Source organism: Pelophylax lessonae (assembly GCF_965119305.1).
Source record: "Pelophylax lessonae genome assembly, chromosome: 7".
In the NCBI taxonomy this organism is placed as follows: Eukaryota; Metazoa; Chordata; class Amphibia; order Anura; family Ranidae; genus Pelophylax; species Pelophylax lessonae.
The window spans coordinates 65,805,949-65,828,005 of NC_138774.1; the positions used below are offsets into that span (position 1 = coordinate 65,805,949).

General features: G+C 46.7%; 1 protein-coding gene across 1 annotated transcript in view; it reads right to left on the minus strand.

Annotated features, from left to right (window-relative positions):
• The window catches only part of LOC309560465 (cytochrome P450 2C23-like), a 171,413-nt gene that overhangs the window by 95,346 nt on the left and 54,010 nt on the right, over positions 1 to 22,057 (minus strand). The window lies entirely within an intron of this gene.

Sequence of the window (22,057 nt, forward strand, 5' to 3'; positions counted from 1 at the left end):
AACTGCTTCCACTCTCTTCCACGTCCCTGTATTACAATGCTAGGAATTTGGCGGGGCTATCTTATATACTGGGGGGCGTATTCACTAATGATTGGCCTCTGGACCCCCTAGTCACTCCAATCACATTCCTAGCATTCTCCTGCCCCCTCAATTGGCTTTTACTAATGGTTCTGGTCCAATCATGGGCTTTTAAAGCCCATTTCCTGTCCCATTGCATTTTGGTCGGTTCTGGTTGCCGAATTACGAACTTTTTCAGCAAAAAGTTCTAAATTCGGCGGAACCTCCAACAGTCAATGTTCGGGTCGAACCGATGGTCGACCCGAACCGTTCGATCATCCCTACTTCCCACCCCTTTTAGCACAATTTTTTGAGTTTTTTGAGTTATAGCTTCCCTTTTTATAGGGTGATCCACTGGCGCGGGGCATATACCACTAGTATATAATTTTTTGCAAGGATTTGCCTACGCTTCTCTGGAATATTGAGACCTTTAACATTGAGCGATACAATTTTAAGGGAATCAATAAAAGACGTACTCGTTGGTGGTACCATCATAGAAATGTATATATAAAAAAAAAATCGATGGGTGGGGGGAAATCGATTGGTGTAAAATAAGTCCTGGGTATGGAAGTCTTGTTATACAGTTGAAGTAAAGATATAAGATGTTATGTAAAGCAAAATTACAGATTAATACTGACTGTTTCAGTACTGTCCGGAGGAAAGACTAGTGTATACTAGTCTAACCCTAAAAATTATTCGGCCGGATGAGGTTAGCGGGCACCTCAAAAAGGTAACCACTAGGTGGGGGTCGTCGAAGGCGAGTGAAGGGAGGCCACAAGGAGTCCCATCTCCTGCCCCACCTTTTTATAATATCTGCGTGGAGTCCTGCTAAAGGATAGTGATGTGTAAACGGGTGACGGGGTGATATATGTAGGAATATTACTCGGATGGCTCCGCCAAGGGTAGCGAAGAAAAAAAGAACAAAAAAACAACATGCCTCCAATCATATTATCTATGAGAGAATGTTTGAACAATTCGGTGCATGTAGTTGTAACTCATAAGTAAGAGCGTCCAGAAAGAAGTTAATGTCGGGTGGGGCCCAGATAAGGAGGGATCACGCATTTTTCCATTAGTAAGGATAATGCAAACAGTGAAAAAATTATCTCAATGGCAGAGGGTAGAAGACCTTTTGTCACACTCCAAAATACAATATACCTTACATTAACACAATATGTTAAGAAGAACCCCAGCACTCCCGGGGAGCCGAATTCAAAGTAGGAATAGGATATTATTAACAATATGTAGTAGTACACAAACGTGCATGAAAGGGGTTAATGGCTATAAAGACTTAACAGGGAAAATCTGTCCCAAGCTGCTTTACAGCATAAATATAGAGGTGTGATATGGTTTGTGATAGGGCACTAGGAAGCTGCTCCCCCGAGCACCAGAATCCCCCCCAGCTTAGAAAAAAAAAATATATTCTTATATATGCCGCAGAGCATTTAGATTCTTAGGTGAATTCGAGACCTAACATTTATCAACAAACGGTATATCAAGGACAAGGCCAAAAATGTATCCTTTTCAAAATAACATGTTAGCATGTTGCAGGATGAGATGAAACAGAGGTTCAGAAATTTTTACTGGGTTTAATCTTGGCTACTGGGACGAGAACCAGATGAAGATTGAGAAACCAGAGTTCCAGTGAGGAGTGCATCCGGGGCTAGGACAATTGGTTTAAAAAAGGCGTATAGCACTGTGTTTTGGATGCAGCCGAACAGCAAAGGGCGTATGCACTATTGGGGTGTACCCAAGTAGTATTCTTCAAACATAATACAATTTGCATACAGAGTGTGGACTTGGCTGAAAAGCTATTAAACCCGCAGAGGGATTCAAGTACTCCCCTTAAGTGCAGAGGAGATGGAAAAGATTCCGTAAAAGGTAAGTCACATGGGTGTAGTTTGGAGATTACCAGAGAATGTGTATCTGTAAGCGACTTTAAATGTTGATAATCTTGACTAGGTCTCCGATGCACAGGGGAAGCTGTTGGGCTGACACGGCCATCAGAACGTGGAGGGAAGGAGCTTGTGCGTCAAGGAGAGGGGGATCTGCGTCTCCTATTGTGGAGATCCTCCCTTTCAGGGATGGTGTCCATTGAAGAGGTTCTGCGGAGAACAGGTGCTCTGTAGGGGTCCGTCCAATCAGGGAGAGATATTGTCGGCAAATTAAGTGTAGCACAAAAGGTTGTCACGTCTTCCGGGTATCTAAGAAATGCTGAGCGACCCTGATGTGTGGCGAAGAGACAAAAGGGAAACTTCCATCTATAGATTATCCCTCTAGTGCGGAGAATGTCCAGCAGGGGGCGTAGGTCACGCCTTTTCTGAAGTGTAATCGGGGAAAAAAGCTTGAAATATCTTAATGAAATGACCATGATATAAAAGTTCTCTGCGGTCTCTGGCCTGTCTCAGTAGGTTTTCTTTTAAATTAAAGTTGATAAGGCAACAGATTATGTCGCGTGGTGGGTCAGAATCTCTCGCTTTGGGTCTGAGAGCCCTGTGTATTCTCTCAAATTCAACTGCATTATCAGGGGGTCTGCCCAGTATGTCATTGAAAATCACAGATGCAGCCTGAGGTAATTGAGTAACATCTACAGATTTAGGGACCCCTCTTATCCACAAATTTTGCCTTCTCCCCCTGTTATCCAGGTTCTCCAGGTGTCTCTGCATATCCCTTAGCTGGGAAGTATGTGCATCAATAGATTTTTGTGAGCGATGCATATTTGCCTCATGTCTCGCTGAGGTTTCTTCCAAAACCCCCACTCTGACAGACAGAGTGGATGTCACGCCACAAATCCGCAATGGCTGCCGCAAGTGTGTGCTTAATATCTGCTGCCACTGAACGGAGTACACTAAGGGTCACCGGTGGGACGGCATTTTGGCCCTGTAACTCCTGTAAATTGCTGGGTATGGAGATACTGTGGCTGGGCGGTCCCATAATGGGAGGTGCGGCCTTGGCCTCGGTTACCTCACGCTGTGGGGCAGAGAAAAGCTCCGGAATGCTCTGTGAGAATTGCGCGCTTACCATCCTGGGGGAACGGTAACGTGATGCGGAGCGGTTCCCTGTCGTTTTCCCCATCTCACAGCCGGTTTAGGTCTCCCAGAAGCTGAGGTAAACGGTGAGGCGGGAGAGAGCAGGAGAATCAGGCAGCCATCACCGACGTGCACCAAGCCACGCCTGCAGGCTCTTTTTCAGGACCCTTATGTCTGCATGCATGCACTCCAGCAACTGCTGTATGTCATTTCTCACAGCGGGTTATTTAATACTGAAAACAGTGGACCTAGTATGCAAAATGTGCTTTTGCATATCCTTTATAGTCTTCATCAGAAAGACAGGGGGACAATACAGGAGAACAACAGGAGGTGCTTGAGCCAGGAAAGATCGCTTGATATTATCCTAATGAATGCTGCAGATTTAAAGATGCCAAAAATTACATTTAAAAAGGAGTTTATATGAAATTTTAGTAATTGAGGTTACATATGCTTAAAGTGTTACTAAACCCAAAACAGTAAACTAAGTGTGTATATGTAGTAAAGCATGCTTGTTATACTCACTGTTGAACCTAAGGGGTTCATCCTCTGCATTGTGTTAAAAGGCTGTTTAATCCTGTCTTCTCTGATCCTCCCCTTCTTCCACCTGCTGACTGTACAGAGCCTTGAAGGCACTTTGCACATGCTCAGTTTGGTGTGTATTGCTAGAGAGTTTTTTTTTTCTTGTGATAAGCATGTGATAAGCACAGGGCCAATCAGCACTGTCCAGACAGAGGGTCAGGGGTCATCCTTAATGGACATTCATTCGAGAATGAAAACTCCTCCTACAAGCTTTAACCAGACACTGATAAACACAAAACTGATATACAGTATACTGCTGATAAGAAAAGGTATTTAGCAGTTTGTTTACTAAATAGATTGCATTTCCATGTTCTGTGTACTGTAGGATACCAGATTAAAGTGAATACAGGGTCCTGGGTTTAGTAACACTTTAAGGGCTTGTTTACACTTGCTCCAAAATGTGGTAATGGACACCCATTTTTAAAGTACTCTGAATGCAAAACAAAGCACCTGTCACTAAATAAATAGGTCACCTTACAGTCCTGTTTACACGTTGTTTTTGCTTTGCCTTATAAATTATACCCCAGGTTGCTTTCTTGCTGCTTCAAAGTGTCCCCAAAGCCTCCATAGAGGTTTATGACCATGCTTGCTGACATAGCATCCTCCTAGGTAGGTTCTAGAAGAGAGTATCGATTTTGGGTCTTTCTGCTTACCAGGAAGATAGCCAAGCAATTGTATAATGCTCTCTGCCTACCAGGGAGCAGGATCGATTGATAGGGTCTGTTCATGGTGCTCAGGTGCAGCTCAGCTTGTCTAAATGTTTCACACTTGTCCAATAGGGAGGCATAGTGGACAGTCGGGAGGAAACCTGACAAGTGAGGGCACAGGCATTGTTACAGCCCTGGGGATTGACAGAGGAAAGTGCCTCGGGGGAATGCAGGGTGATTGTATAAATGCCAAGGGCACATGTACTTTGGCTGCAGAGCAAGGTCCCAGAGGGAGGGGTGGCTGCCCCTCATCTGTAGAAGCTGTCATGAGGCCTTGGGAAGCCGACCTAAAGGCCTGAAAGTCAGATAGGAGCTGAACCCAAATGTCCTGCAGAGCTGACTGGAAAGGATCTGATTCTGCCTACAGTAAGTACAGATCGGTGTCATTGGGCCTGTCGTGTGAGGGCCATCCCTTCAGGTTGAAGAGTCATTAGATGGGTGTCAGTCAAGGGGATGCTAGAGAGTGTCCTGAAGATAAAGTAGTTGCATTAAGTCTGCTGCTAAAGAGAGCAATACGACTTAATTCTTCCATACAAGTGGCAGTATGGTCAAAGCAGTGTGACTGCTTCCACAAATATTCTGTCGAGGCCAACTGAGAGTTGTCCTTATCTGCTCTGAATAGTTCAGTTGGAGTATCTCACTATTCCCTTCTCCCATCCAAGTTCCACAATAAATACAAAAACCAAAAACCCTGTACTGTTTATTGAGTAACGAGCAAACGGGAGTAAGGAGGGATACCTGTATGTGAAAAACCCCCAGCAACTGTCTGCAGGTAATCAGAGGGAGGCCTGACAAGTCAACACACAGCAAACCCTACAGGGACATGGCTACACTTACAGCACCTGCAGCTTTTCAGGGTCTTTTACTTGCTTTGTTTTGGAGGCATTGCAGGTATGAGATATCCCAGGATGCAGTGGGAAACCAACAAGTTAACCTGAAAGAGGTCATCACGCAGTCACTTCCTGTGTATGTGTATACAGTGCCTTGAAAAAGTATTCATACTCCTTGACATTTTCCACAGTTTGTCATGGTACAACAAAAAACGTAAATATATTTTATTGGGATTTTTTGTGAGACCAACACAAAGTGGCACATAATTGTAAAGTGGAAGGAAAATGATAAATGGTTTTCAACATTGTTTACAAATAAATATGCAGAAAATGTGGCGTGAGTTGGTATTCAGCCCCCAGTACTTTGTAGAACCACCTTTCGCTGCAATTACTGCTGCAAGTCTTTTAGGGTATGTCTCTACCAGCTTTGCACATCTAGAGAGTGACATTTTCGCCCATTCTTCTTTGCAAAATAGCTCAAGCTCTGACAGATTGGATGGAGAGCGTCTGTGAACAGCAATTTTCAAGTCTTGCCACAGATTTTCAATTGGATCTAGGTCTGGACATTAACTGGGACATTCTAACATGAATATGCTTTGATCCAAACCATTCCATTGTAACTCTGGCTGTATGTTTAGGGTCGTTGTCCTGCTGGAAGGTGAACCTCCACCCCAGTCTCAAGTCTTTTGCAGACTCAAAAACAGGTTTTCTTCTAAGATTGCCCTGTATTTGGCTCCATCCATCTTCCCATTAATCTGACCAGCTTCCCTGTCCCCACTGAAGAAAAGCATTCCCACAGCATGATGCTGCAATCTCCATGTTTAACAGTGGGGATGGTGTGTTCAGGGTGATGTGTAGTGTTAATTTTCCGCCAAACATAGCGTTTTTCTTTTAGGCCAAAAAGTAAAATTTTGGTCTCATCTGACCAGAGCACCTTCTTCTACACGTTTGCGGCATGACTTCTCGCAAATTGTAAATGGGACTTATTGTAAATGGCTTTCTTTCAACAATGGCTTTCTTCTTGCCACTCTTCCATAAAGGCCAGATTTGTGGAGTGCACAACCAATTGCTGTCCTGTAGACAGATTCTCCCACCTAAGCTGTAGTGGATCTCTGCAGCTCCTCCAGAGTTACCATGGGCCTCTTGGCTGCTTCTCTGATTAATGCTCTCCTTGCCCGGCCTGTCAGTTTAGGTGGACGGCCATGTCTTGGTAGGTTTGCAGTTGTGTCATACTCTTTTTATTTTCAGATAACGGAATAAACAGTTCTCCGTGAAATGTTCAAAGCTTGGGATATTTTTTTTATAACCTAATCCTGCTTTAAACTCTTTCACAACTTTATATAACCCTGACCTGTCTGGTTTGTTCCTTGGCCTTCATGTTGCTGTTTGTTCACTAAGGTTCTTTAACAAACCTCTGAGGGCTTCACAGAACAGCTGTATTTATAATGAGATTAAATTACAAACAGGTGGACTCCATTTACGAATTAGGTGACTTCTGAAGGCAATCAGTTCCACTAGATTTTAGTTAAGGGGTACCAGATTAGAGGGGGCTAAATACAAATGCACGCCACACTTTTCAGATATTTATTTGTAAAAAATTTGGAAAACCATTTATCATTTTACTTCCACTTCACAATTATGTGCCACTTTGTGCTGATCTATCACATAACATCCTATTAAAATACATTTATATTTTTGGTTGTAAAATGAAAAAATGTTTAAACTTTCAGGGGGTATGAATGCTTTTTCAATGCACTGTATATTCTGGAGGTGTCTAGTTGTAATGTTCCGGTACCTTTGGTACCCTAAATTACACTTTCCACAAGTGTATGCGCCCCACCATTACTTTTGGAAAGGTGCGCATACACCTTTAAGACTGGAGCTGTCATCACCCAGCGCCGGACTAGATGGCTATTTAAAGCGCCGGTTCTCACTCACATGTGTTCGTTCAAACACCCTTACCTGGATGCTAACCTTGCTTGAAGCTTCCATGCTTGCAAGCTTACCTCGCTGACGGAACCTCGCCGCGCTGATCCCTGTATCCCGCTACTGGATCATCCGCCTCTCCTGAACCACCCTTCGACTGTATCGCTAATAGTGCTAAGTACCCCGCAGGGGAATTCTCTATAAACTTATACTAAGCTTACACTATTTAGCTCTGCATAGTAAAGACTGTTTATTACATCTGCATAACTAGATTGCTAGCTCTTGAGACTACTGCTACTTTTCTGCACTGGGTTGATCTCTTTTGTATGTCCACCTGCTATTCTGTCATCTGCTACCATACAACATTGCTAAACCTTCCTGCATCCATCTGCTACTGTCTCACCTTCAAGTGTCTATCACCTACCACCTCCACTCAACCTATCCCTCAACTTTCATCATTGTGTTACCACATACATAAAGTCATTCTAGGAACCAGCTTGCTAATTGTGTGTATTTACTGGCTGAAATAAGACCTTCCACACATGATGAGTCATTGAGGTTGGGAATGGTATCTCAGCATATCTCTTACATGACTACTGACGTGGAACTATTTCTGCAGCTGAAAATCCACACCATATAAGAAACGCAGGAGCGTTACAGATTGAACGAACCAAAAAATGGATTCAGCAGAAATAACCACTCAGGTGACACAATTAAAACAGCAAGTATCTGCGTTAATACACGCACTTGCTGAATTAAAAGAAGACAATCAGGCTCTGTCGCAGCAGGTAATTAGACTGACACAACTTACTTCTGCTCAGTCCCCTGAACCCAAGATAAATCCCCCTTTGGTATTTACAGGCGATCGCAAAAAATTTCGCGAATTTAAAAACGCATGTGAGGGGGGGCGGAGCCGGCTAGCGAGGCTGATGGAAGCGTGAGCCAGAAGCTCCTCGCTAAACAGACACACCGGAGCAATTATAACACGGAGGGTCAACTCAAAACCATTCAGCTATACACCGGACATTCCCGGGCATCACCTGGACATGCCACCGAAGCGCAAGGACCGCTGCAAACCCGGTAAGATGGTAAACTTCTTCTCACCTCATACCAGACCGCTCGGCCAAGATGGCGCCGGCCCGCCACGAGCACCCAGCACTCAGTCACAGAAGCCTTCTGGCTCGGCGCAGAGGGGATCCTCCCCGAGCTCCCTGGCTGACCCCGTGAACCTTTCACAGCATTCGGCTGCAGAATCACAGTCCAACAGTCCTGTGAAGTCTAAACAAAAGACCTTCCATGAACTGTCTCCCCCTCACCGCAGTATCTCTGTGGATGACACCCTGGAGTTTCAGGACACACTAGCAACCATCCCTGCTGGGGATCATCCTGTGATGGCATCAATGTTTAAAGATGTAATGCTGTCTTTGAGGTCAGCTATCCATTCGGATATGCTGCAACTAGTGTCACAATGCAGCTCAGCAGTCACAGCAGTAACTGACAGGGTCTCCACCATAGAAAACAAGATGGGGGAATTTGCAGACACTTTTAATAATATGGTGGACGCTCACAATGAACATGATGATGATCTGGTCTGGCTCAAATCAAAGGTGGCTGATCTTGAGGACCGTTCCCGAAGGAATAATGTCAAGATCAGAGGCATCCCTGAGACAGTTAAACCACCAGACCTGGCAGCATTCCTTACATCTATTATGCAGGAACTTCTTCCTAACACTGCTTTGGGTGATCTGGCCATCGACAGGATCCACAGGCTGCCGAAGCCCAAGCACATCCCAGACAAATATCCTAGAGATGCCATAGCTAGGATTCATTTCTACACAGTTAAGGAGCAACTTATGGCGAAAGTGCGGAAAGCGGTGGATCTCCCACCTAGTATGCAGGGCCTGTCTTTTTATGCAGACCTTTCAGCTCACACTATGAACCGGAGGAGAAATCTAGTGACTATCACCAAACCCCTTAGAAATCATCATATCCAGTATCGCTGGAACTACCCTGCAACCCTCATTATTACTAGAGGGGATAAGGAATTTAAAGTTTCTACCCTGGAACGGGGCATTGAGCTCCTTCGACAGTGGGACATTCTGGAAACAACAGACCCTCCGGGGGCTCAAACGTCTACCTGGGATCCTGAGCTACCTGCTTCAAATGGATTTAAATAATTTTTCTGGAACCTCACTGATCCCTTGGAGTTGACCCTCCATATGACCCAACACTCGGCCCTACCGTCTCCGACAGTTCTGTTCGGCTACTCTCTTGTTTGTGTTCTATAAAGTTCCCCGGATTAGCAGTACCAACACTGCTCAGATTTCCATTTGGATATCGCCTCATTTTTAATAGTTGGCGCGGTCCACATACCTGTGCCTATATACGGTTATTTACCGTTTGTTTGCAGGGCTCTGCATATACAGGGATCTACGTTAGACTGTTGATAAATTTACCCCTGCTGTTTCTTTTTATCTTTCTCTTGTTTTTGACCCACGGCAGTATCTCTCCAGTCCTACAGTGTTCCACCAAGCCATCCTGAACTCTACAGCTTCACGGCAGGACCTCCTGGACTACCAGAGTCACCGCCACTACCGTAACAACGGATTGGGGTAGGATCTCTTGGACATTGTTATTTGTTCCACACTGGGACCTTGTTTTTTTATTTCTTTCCCACATTTTTGTCTTCTTGATCGAACTCTCACTGCTCATACCACACCATGGCATTTAAGCTGACTTCCCTCAATGTTCATGGGTTGAACAGCCCATTTAAACGACACATGCTCTGGAGAGAAATAAAGTCTCAAAAATGTGATATTATGCTACTTCAGGAGACTCATTTTTGTGCCACAGATCCTCCTAGACTCACTAATAAGCAATTTCCACACATATACTACGCAAATGGCCCCAAAAAGAAGGGAGGTGTGGCCATTATCATCAAAGATTCTGTGCCTTACCGATACCATGCCCATATCTCGGACCCGGACGGTCGCTATATACTCTTACACTGTGAAATTAACAATGTTGAATATACCATCCTCAACATATATGCCCCAAATGTGAGGCAAATTTCATACCTTACTAAATTGTGGAAACACCTCCAACCGAGCATTAGGGGATATGTGATCCTGGGAGGTGACATGAACTTAGTGGCGAACATTCGCCAGGACATCTCTAGCGGTGCCCGAACATGCCCCCGTAGATCGGATCTCTCTAACTTTTTGAAATCTACGGGCCTACAGGATGTATGGCGGTGTCATCACTCTACGGAGCGAGATTACTCCTTTTTCTCAAAAGTTCATGCCTCATACTCGAGGATAGACATGTTCTTTACGGACAAATTTCTGCTACAAAAAATTGTGGATTCTTCCATTGGACAGATCACATGGTCAGACCACGCCCCCGTGTCCATTACGGTTGGCCCACGGGTGTTTTCCACGAGGGCTAATAGGTGGAGAAATGACACAAGTGTATTCTGCGATTCGGGGTCTTCATCTGAGGTCCGTGAGGCCTTGGAGGAATTCTTCCGAACAAATGAAAAGGGGGACGTTTGCCCACTGATTGTATGGAATGCTCATAAGGCTTTTATGCGTGGTTTTCTTATATCTAAGAGTGCTGCATTGAGGAGGCAGAGGAGGCAGCGCCTGGATGATCTTTTGAAAAAGATCCAAAATTTAGAAACACTAAATAAACGCACTCCCCTTCCAGACATTTGCGACCAATTATCGAATGCACAACATGAGCTCCGATCTCTGCTGATTGGGCAGCACCAGGCCCATGTACGCAGACTGAAGGCCACCTCTTTTGCGCATGGCAACAAGGCTGGCAAATTATTAGCGAATCAATTAAAGGACAAACAGACCCGGCAACGTATATCTAATTTGACGCACCACTCCACGAAACAGAACTTGACCAACCCTAAAGATATTGCCGACGCCTTTAGCCACTACTATGGTGAGCTATATAACTTACAGGATGACGTGTCCACCCCGCAACCATCACCAGAAGACATTGACAAATTTCTCGCCTCAATTTCCTTACCCAAATTATGTCCCACAGACTTAACGAAACTGAACCTTCCTATAACAGACCTTGAAATCAGTAAAGTCATTCAGTCTCTGCCCCTTAATAAAGCTCCTGGCCCTGATGGGTTCTCTTCGGAGTACTACAAGCAGTATACGCACATTCTAACCCCAAAACTCCGGGGGGTATTCCAAAAGGCTGCCACCTCTGCCTCCTTCCCTCCTGAGATGTTGGAGGCCACTGTGGTTACACTACCTAAACCGGGGAAACCCCCGGATTGCGCAAAGAACTTCAGGCCCATTTCTTTGTTAAACGTGGACCTGAAGGTCTACGCAAAAATCCTGGCAAACAGAATCTCAAAATTCCTGCCTGGCCTTATCAAACAGGATCAGGTAGGGTTTGTAATGGGCCGTCAGGCCACCGATGCTACGAGAAGAATGCTGAATCTCATCCACCATGCCGAGTCCACTCGTACTCCCACTGTGTTCCTGTCCCTTGATGCCGAAAAGGCCTTTGACAGGATACACTGGGGTTACCTTCATAAAGTCCTGCAACGATTCGGCATGGAGGGTGAGATTTTAGACGCAGTGCTAGCACTATACACGGCACCTTCAGCCTATGTATACACAGAAGGACTGTTCTCCACTAGTGTTGAGCGAACACGGACTGTATTATTCGTGTTCGTACCGAATAATTGGATTTTTTGTACCCGAACACGGACACGGACACTTTACTGTATGTTCGGGTAAAAATCCGTGTTCGGTCGTTTTATTTCCGGGTTTTGCATGCTTTGGCGCTCTTTTCATGGCGGGCTTTCAACAGCCAATCAACAATCGTTTAACTGGTGTGCCTTAAGCCATCCCAGCCATGCCTGCAAATGTCTCAGTAGCTGTGATTGGCCGTCTGAAGCATGTGACCAAGTCTTTATAAGTTCGAGGCAGCCGCAGCGGCGTCATTATGCTGCTTAGATTCAGACAGGGACAGAGCACACATCAACGTGCTGGCTGCTGATTAGGGAAAGATAGGCAGGAAAAAACCATTTGTGTCCGGATAGAATTGAGGGACAGGTCGGAGTGTTTAGGCAGGGCGAGTTGTAGGCATTTTAGGGATAGAGTCTGCTGAATTATATAGGGTCAGTGTCTTCTACAAACTACAATCGATATTGCTGTGTGGGGGGTGGGGTGAATCTGCACTCAATCCTGATCTACGATCTCTTCTCAATCCTGTTAGGGACAGAGTCTGCTGAATTTTAGGGAAACTGTGTTCTACAAACTACAATCGATATTGCTGTGTGGGGGGTGGGGTGAATCTGCACTCAATCCTGATCTACGATCTCTTCTCAATCCTGTTAGGGACAGAGTCTGCTGAATTTTAGGGAAACTGTGTTCTACAAACTACAATCGATATTGCTGTGTGGGGGGTGGGGTGAATCTGCACTCAATCCTGATCTACGATCTCTTCTCAATCCTGTTAGGGACAGAGTCTGCTGAATTTTAGGGAAACTGTGTTCTACAAACTACAATCGATATTGCTGTGTGGTGTGGGATTGGAGATAGGCAGGTGTCAGTGATCCACATCCATTTTTCTGTGTGTGAGCTGCAGTGAACACAATCTTTTTGGGCTGCAGTGAACACAATCTTTTTGGGCTGCAGTGAACACAATCTTTTTGGGCTGCAGTGAACACAATCTTTTTGGGCTGCAGTGAACACAATCTTTTTGGGCTGCAGTGAACACAATCTTTTTGGGGTGCAGTGAACAAAATCTTTTTGGGGTGCAGTGAACACAATCCTTTTTGGTGTGCAGTGAACACAATCTTTGTGGGGTGCAGTGAACAAAATCCTTTGTGGGGTGCAGTGAACACAATCTTTTTGGGGTGCAGTGAACAAAATCCTTTTTGGGGTGCAGTGAACAACATCCTTTTTGGGGTGCAGTGAACACAATCTTTTTGGGGTGCAGTGAACAAAATCCTTTGTGGGGTGCAGTGAACACAATCTTTTTGGGGTGCAGTGAACACAATCTTTTTGGGGTGGAGTGAACAACATCCTTTTTGGGGTGCAGTGAACAAAATCCTTTTTGGGGTGCAGTGAACAAAATCATTTTTGGGGTGCAGTGAACACAATCTTTTTGGGGTGCAGTGAACACAATCTTTGTGGGGTGCAGTGAACACAATCTTTTTGGGGTGGAGTGAACAACATCCTTTTTGGGGTGCAGTGAACAACATCCTTTTTGGGGTGCAGTGAACACAATCTTTTTGGGGTGCAGTGAACACAATCTTTGTGGGGTGCAGTGAACAGAATCTTTGTGGGGTGCAGTGAACACAATCTTTGGGGGGTACAGTGAACACAATCTTTGTGAGGTGCAGTGAACACAATCTTTGTGGGGTGCAGTGAACACAATCATTGTGGGGTGCAGTGAACTCAATCTTTGTGGGGTACAGTGAACACAATCTCATACTGAAGGTTTGAGGGTGCTGCCTGTTCCATACTCCCCCTACTCCTCATCTAGCCTTTTAGGGGTACAAACAATAGTAATTGGGGCCTAGTGTGGTTGTGTACGTGTGATATACATACACTTTTTTGGGATCATATTTTCTATTCCGCTATTTAATCAAAAACCTTTGGGGATCAGTTAAATTGGGGGATAGTCTGTGTTGGTACGTGTGAGAGAGATCCACCTTTCCAAGTTGTTGGGGTTCATCTCATACTTCTGAAGGTTTGAGGGTGCTGCCTGTTCCATACTCCCCCTACTCCTAGCCTTTTAGGGGTACAAACAATAGTAATTGGGGCCTAGTGTGGTTGTGTACGTGTGATATACATACACTTTTTTGGGATCATATTTTCTATTCCGCTATTTAATCAAAAACCTTTGGGGATCAGTTAAATTGGGGGATAGTCTGTGTTGGTACGTGTGAGAGAGATCCACCTTTCCAAGTTGTTGGGGTTCATCTCATACTTCTGAAGGTTTGAGGGTGCTGCCTGTTCCATACTCCCCCTACTCCTAGCCTTTTAGGGGTACAAACAATAGTAATTGGGGCCTAGTGTGGTTGTGTACGTGTGATATACATACACTTTTTTGGGATCATATTTTCTATTCCGCTATTTAATCAAAAACCTTTGGGGATCAGTTAAATTGGGGGATAGTCTGTGTTGGTACGTGTGAGAGAGATCCACCTTTCCAAGTTGTTGGGGTTCATCTCATACTTCTGAAGGTTTGAGGGTGCTGCCTGTTCCATACTCCCCCTACTCCTAGCCTTTTAGGGGTACAAACAATAGTAATTGGGGCCTAGTGTGGTTGTGTACGTGTGATATACATACACTTTTTTGGGATCATATTTTCTATTCCGCTATTTAATCAAAAACCTCTGGGGATCAGTTAAATTGGGGGATAGTCTGTGTTGGTACGTGTGAGAGAGATCCACCTTTCCAAGTTGTTGGGGTTCATCTCATACTTCTGAAGGTTTGAGGGTGCTGCCTGTTCCATACCCCCCCTACTCCTCATCTAGCCTTTTAGGGGTACAAACAATAGTAATTGGGGCCTAGTGTGGTTGTGTACGTGCGAGATACATACACTTTTTTTGATCATATTTCCTATTCCGCTATTCAATAAAAACCTTTGAGGATCAATTGAATTGCGGGATAGTCTGTGTCGGTACGTGTGAGAGAGATCCACCTTTCCAAGTTGTTGGGGTTCATCTCATACTTCTGAAGGTTTGAGGGTGCTGCCTGTTCCATACCCCCCCTACTCCTCATCTAGCCTTTTAGGGGTACAAACAATAGTAATTGGGGCCTAGTGTGGTTGTGTACGTGTGATATACATACACTTTTTTGGGATCATATTTTCTATTCCGCTATTTAATCAAAAACCTTTGGGGATCAGTTAAATTGGGGGATAGTCTGTGTTGGTACGTGTGAGAGAGATCCACCTTTCCAAGTTGTTGGGGTTCATCTCATACTTCTGAAGGTTTGAGGGTGCTGCCTGTTCCATACCCCCCCTACTCCTCATCTAGCCTTTTAGGGGTACAAACAATAGTAATTGGGGCCTAGTGTGGTTGTGTACGTGCGAGATACATACACTTTTTTTGATCATATTTCCTATTCCGCTATTCAATAAAAACCTTTGAGGATCAATTGAATTGCGGGATAGTCTGTGTCGGTACGTGTGAGAGAGATCCACCTTTCCAAGTTGTTGGGGTTCATCTCATACTTCTGAAGGTTTGAGGGTGCTGCCTGTTCCATACCCCCCCTACTCCTCATCTAGCCTTTTAGGGGTACAAACAATAGTAATTGGGGCCTAGTGTGGTTGTGTACGTGCGAGATACATACACTTTTTTTGATCATATTTCCTATTCCGCTATTCAATAAAAACCTTTGAGGATCAATTGAATTGCGGGATAGTCTGTGTCGGTACGTGTGAGAGAGATCCACCTTTCCAAGTTGTTGGGGTTCATCTCATACTTCTGAAGGTTTGAGGGTGCTGCCTGTTCCATACTCCTCCTCCTCCTCATCCATCCTTTTAGGTGTACAAACAATAGTAATTGGGGCCTAGTGTGCTTCTGTACGTGTGAGATACATACACATTTTTTGATCATATTTCCTATTCCGCTATTCAATAAAAACCTTTGGGGATCAATTAAATTGCGGAATAGTCTGTGTCGGTACGTGTGAGATCCACCTTTCCAAGTTTTTGGGGTTCATCTCATACTTCTGAAGCTTTGAGGGTGCTGCCTGTTCCATACTCCTCCTCCTCCTCATCCATCCTTTTAGGTGTACAAACAATAGTAATTGGGGCCTAGTGTGTTTCTGTACGTGTGAGATACATACACTTTTTTTGATCATATTTCCTATTCCGCTATTCAATAAAAACCTTTGGGGATCAATTGAATTGCGGGATAGTCTGTGTCGGTACGTGTGAGAGAGATCCACCTTTCCAAGTTGTTGGGGTTCATCTCATACTTCTGAAGGTTTGAGGGTGCTGCCTGTTCCATACCCCCCCTACTCCTCATCTAGCCTTTTAGGGGTACAAACAATAGTAATTGGGGCCTAGTGTGGTTGTGTACGTGCGAGATACATACACTTTTTTTGATCATATTTCCTATTCCGCTATTCAATAAAAACCTTTGAGGATCAATTGAATTGCGGGATAGTCTGTGTCGGTACGTGTGAGAGAGATCCACCTTTCCAAGTTGTTGGGGTTCATCTCATACTTCTGAAGGTTTGAGGGTTCTGCCTGTTCCATACTCCCCCTACTCCTCATCTAGCCTTTTAGGGGTACAAACAATAGTAATTGGGGCCTAGTGTGGTTGTGTACGTGTGATATACATACACTTTTTTTGGATCATATTTTCTATTCCGCTATTCAATAAAAACCTTTCTAGGGCAAGATCTTAAATTACAGAAATATGAGGAGACCGTCAAATAAGGGCCGTGGCCTGGGTCGTGGTGCTGCTGGTAGAGCTCCTGTTGCAAGGAGAGGACATGGTCGATCTGTGCCAGCTACACGCACAAGTGAAACACCTTCCTCAAGTGTGAGTAGGCGACAGAACCTGCATCAGTATTTGGTAGGGCATCAAACGCCCCTAGAAGTGATGAGGCCAGAACAAGTTGAGGCGATAGTAGATTGGTTTGCTGCTGACAGTGCCTCCAGTTCCTTCACATTGTCTCCCACCCAGTCTACTGCAGAAAGGTCAGAGTTGGCACCTGCAGCCAATGTCCAACCGTCTTTCACCTCACCCCCTTGCAAATCAGGCCAGCAGTCTGAGCCCCAAGCCATACAGCAGTCTCTTATTCTTTTTGAGGACTCTGTCAGCAGGGTTTCCCAGGGCCATCCACCTAGCCCTGCCCCAGAAGTGGAAGAGATTGAGTGCAGCGATGCCCAACCACTTATTCCTCAAGATGAGTACATGCAAGGATCATCGCAGCACGTCTCCGATGATGACGAAACGCAGGTGCCAACTGCTGCGGCGTTCAGCATTGTGGAGACCGACAAGGAGGGCAGGGGTGAAGACTGGGTGGAAGATGATGTGGAGGACGATGAGGTCCTCGACCCCACATGGAATGAACGTCATGCAGGTGAACTGAGTAGTTTGGAGGAAGAGGCGGTGGTCGCACAGAGCCACCAGCACAGCAGAAGAGGGAGCAGGGTGCAGAAGCGGAGCGGCCGTGCCCTAGACACTACGCCCGCTACTGCCCAACGCAGCAAGGGAACGAGCGCACCAAAGTCAGCTCAAAGGAGTTCTCTAGCGTGGAAGTTCTTTAGAAAATGTGCTGATGACAGGACACGAGTGGTTTGCACCCTGTGCAATCAGAGCTTGAAGCGAGGCATGAACCTTCTCAACCTGAGCACAACCTGCATGATCAGGCATCTAAGTGCAAAGCACGAGCTGCAGTGGAGTACACACCTTCAAAACCAAGAAACGTCTCTGGCTCATCCTGCTTCCTCTTCTGCTGCAGTCTCGGCCGCTCCAGCCACATCTGTAGTGATACCGGCACCTGCCACCCCGCAAACAGACGATCTGTCAGCAACACCACCACCTGGGTCACCAACAACCATCTCCACAATGTCCCGTGGAAGCGTTCAGCTTTCCATCTCCCAAACACTTGAGAGGAAGAGGAAGTACCCCCCTACCCACCCGCGATCCCTGGCCCTGAATGCCAGCATTTCAAAATTATTGGCCTTTGAAATGCTGTCATTCCGTCTGGTGGAGACGCACAGTTTTAAAAACCTTATGTCGGTGGCTGTCCCACAGTACGTCGTGCCCAGCCGCCACTACTTTTCCAGGCAAGCCATCCCTTCCCTGCACAACCAAGTGGGGGAAAAAATCAGGTGTGCACTGCGCAACGCCATCTGTGCCAAGGTCCACCTAACTACGGATACGTGGACCAGTAAGCACGGTCAGGGGCGTTATATCTCCCTAACGGCACACTGGGTAAATGCAGTGGCGGATGGGCCTGAGGCGGATAGCAATTTGGCGCATGTCCTTCCACCACCGAGGATTGCAGGGCGCTTCAGTTTGCCTCCTGTTCCTAACTCCTCCTACTCCGCTTCCTCATCCTCTACCGCCTCCTCATCCGGACAGCGTAACACCTTCACCACCAACTTCAGCACGGCCAGGGGTAAACGACAGCAGGCAGTTTTACAACTTGCCTGTTTGGGGGACAAACCACACACCGCGCAGGAGTTGTGGAGGAGCATGGAACAGCAGACAAATGAGTGGTTGCTGCCAGCGAGCCTCAAGCCCGGCCTGGTGGTGTGCGATAACGGGCGAAATCTCATAGCAGCTCTGGGCCTAGCCGGTTTGACGCACATCCCTTGCCTGGCGCATGTGCTGAATTTGGTGGTGCAGAGGTTCCTTAAAAACTACCCCGATATGTCAGAGCTGCTGCAGAAAGTGCGGGCCGTTTGTGCGCACTTTCGGCGTTCTCACCCTGCTGCTGCTCGCCTGGCAGCGCTGCAGCGTAACTTCGGCCTTCCCGCTCACCGCCTCATATGTGACGTGCCCACAAGGTGGAACTCCACCTTGCACATGCTGGAAAGACTGTGCGAGCAGCAGCAGGCCATAGTGGAGTTTCAGCTGCAGCACGCACGCGTGAGTCGCTCTGCGGAACAGCACCACTTCACCACCAATAACTGGGCCTCCATGCGAGACCTGTGTGCCTTGTTGCGCTGTTTTGAGTACTCCACCAACATGGCCAGTGGCAATGACGCCGTTCTCAGCTTAACTATCCCACTTCTATGCCTCCTTGAAAAAACAATTCGGGCGATGATGGAAGAGGATGTGGCACAGGATGAGGAGGAGGAGGAGGATGAAGAGGTAACATTTCCAAGGCTTTCAGGGCAGTCATTCGCAAGGGGCTCCGAGGGTGGGTTCCTGCACACGCAAACGCCAGGGACGCAATTGTCCAGCAGGGGCACAGTTCTGGAGGATGAGGAGGATGAGGAGGAGGAGGAGCTGGAGGAGGAGATGGAACCATGTTCACAGCAGGGTGGCACCCAGGCCAGCTCATGGCCATCACTGGTGCGTGGCTGGGGGGATACAGAGGACACGGACGATACACCTCCCACAGAGGACAGCCTTTCGTCGCCTCTGGGCAGCCTGGCACACATGAGCGATTACATGCTGCAGTGTCTCCACAACGACCGCCGAGTTGCCCACATTCTAACTTGTGCTGATTACTGGGTGGCCACGCTGCTGGATCCCCGTTACAAGGACAACGTACCGTCCTTAATTCACTCACTGGAGCGCGATCGCAAGATGCGCGAGTACAAGCGCACGCTGGTAGACGCCATGCTGCTGGCATTCCCATCTGACAGCGGGGCCACAGTGGAAGCACAAGGCAGAGGAGGAGGAGGAGGAGGTCGCCAACGCAACCAGGGCACCGCCAGCACCTCAGAAGGCAGGGTTAGCATGGCCGAAATGTGGAAAAGCTTTGTCAGCACGCCACAACAAACAGCAGCACCAGCAGCTCAGATGGAACGTCTTAGCAGGAGGCAGCATTTTACCAACATGGTGGAGCAGTATGTGTGCACATGCCTACATGTAGTGAATGACGGGTCTGCCCCCTTCAACTTCTGGGTCTCCAAATTGGGCACATGGCCTGAGCTTGCCCTTTACGCCTTGGAGGTGCTGGCGTGCCCTGCAGCCAGTGTATTATCTGAACGGGTATTTAGCACGGCTGGGGGCGTTATAACAGACAAGCGCAGCCGCCTGTCCAGAGACAATGTGGACAAGCTCACGTTCATTAAAATGAACCAGGCATTGATCCCACGGGACTTTTCCGTACCTTATGCAGAATAGCAATGGATACCGACCTTACCCACCCATTGTTCCATTTTTGCTCTTTCTCACTCTTTTGGGGTGTACCCTCATTTAAAATTTGTGAAAAGAAGCAGTGTTGGCTACCTCGTCCTCCTCCTCAGGGCCAGATTAATGTAGGGTCTATTGGAGCTGCAGCTCCAGGCCCCTACCTTTTATATAGGCCCCGGGTTGGCCATATTCACTGTTACCGCTCTTCTGTCACTTGTAAACACAGAAGTCTGGCTTCTATGCTCGCTTCCCCAGGCAGCACCCTCAGAACCTCCCCACACAGCGTGAAGGCCGGACAAGGAGGGACAGTTGGCGATGCATGGATGTGTTTATGGGCTTCAGAGACAGCATCCCATGTTGAATTAGGCATGCATGGCTGCACCCTTCCTCCTCTGGGTGCATGGCAAGGCACGGCCCTAAGGCCCTTCAAAATCCTCAGCACCAAGCCCATGATGCTGTTAATCCGGCCCTGGTCCTCCTCCACCGCCGCTTCCACCTACACCGCCCATAGGTGTGCGCAGCCTATTGCATTAAGGTGTGCACCCCAAAGTTGAAATACACATGCATGTGTTTGCCAGCAGGGAGAGTAATGTATCGGGGCCATGTACCTGTAGGCAAGGAGAAATAGAGCAGAGCAGGTCCCAGGGAGATCTTTCCCATCTCCTCACTGGCAATGCTATGTGCCCTAGGTGATTAGGGTGTGCCCAGGCACACCCAGCACACCCTGTGCGCACGCCTATGTCACCGCCACATCCACCACCACCTCAACCTCCCTCCTACTCCATATGGGCCTCGTCCTTCAGAGATGAAGAAGAACATTGTTTTATTTTTCTGTTTTTTTTTGTTGTTTTAAGTTATTTCCCTATCCACATTTGTTTGCAGAGCACTTGCCATGCTCTTAATTACGTTTTGCTGCCATTTGCAGCACTCTAGCCCTTTCCTTTGGTGTTTTAGAGCCATTTTAGTGCCTTAAAGTTCGGGTCCCCATTGACTTCAATGGGGTTCGGTGTCCGGGAAAAGTTCGGTAAAAGTCCGGGACACGGACCCGGACTTTTTTTTAAAGTTCGGCCGAACCCGTCGAACACGGACATCTAGGTGTCCGCTCAACCCTATTCTCCACTAAATTTAACATAACAAATGGCACTCGCCAGGGGTGCCCATTATCCCCATTGATGTTTGTTTTATTAATGGAACCCTTTGCAGAAAAGATTAGAAGCCCACCGGGAATTAGGGGACTAGATATTAAGAGATTCAACAACAAGATTTCGTTGTTTGCAGACGACGTCATCTTATCCGTGACATCTCCCCGGACCTCTTTAGTGGCAGTCCAGGAGGTGCTCAAAGAATTTAGCTCGGTTTCATATTACAAGGTAAATGACACCAAGTCAAACATGCTGGGCATAGCAATTCCCGAACACCTGGCGAAAGAGATTCAAAGCAGGGTCCCTTTTCAATGGGGCATTGGACATATCGACTACTTAGGCATCAAGCTTACTAGCAAGGCTGGGGACCTTTTCAAGACAAACTTTGCACCATTTCTTGACATCCTCACACAGGAGTTATCTAGACTAGGCAAATTCTACCTTTCTTGGTCAGGCAGGAATGCAGCGTTTAAAATGCTGACATTCCCAAAGCTCCTATATCTGTTTAGAGCACTCCCCATCAAGATTCCCTTAGCGTTTTATAGATCAGTACAATCTCTGATATCTAAATTTCTATGGGGTGGTAAAAAACCTCGCTGCTCTCATATGCATCTGATTAAACACCCCCTCATGGGGGGTATGGGTGTCCCGGATGTGCGGGACTATCATATGGCTGCTATACTTACCCAATCCGTCCACTGGCTGAAGCATACCCAGTCGCCTAGCTGGAAGTCCATTGAGCAGGCGGTAGTAACACAAGGCACTCTAGCGGACCTCATTCTCAGTATTCCATTATCTAATGGCAACTATCCGATGGCGCACCCCACTATCATGCCCACAATACAGGCATGGCGTTATTTTTACGCTCACAGTGCCAAACGTTCTAAAAGAGTGGATGTCCCTATTCCCTTGACTGCGCTCTCTTTCATCTCCCCAGACCTACATTTAGTGCACTGGTCCACTT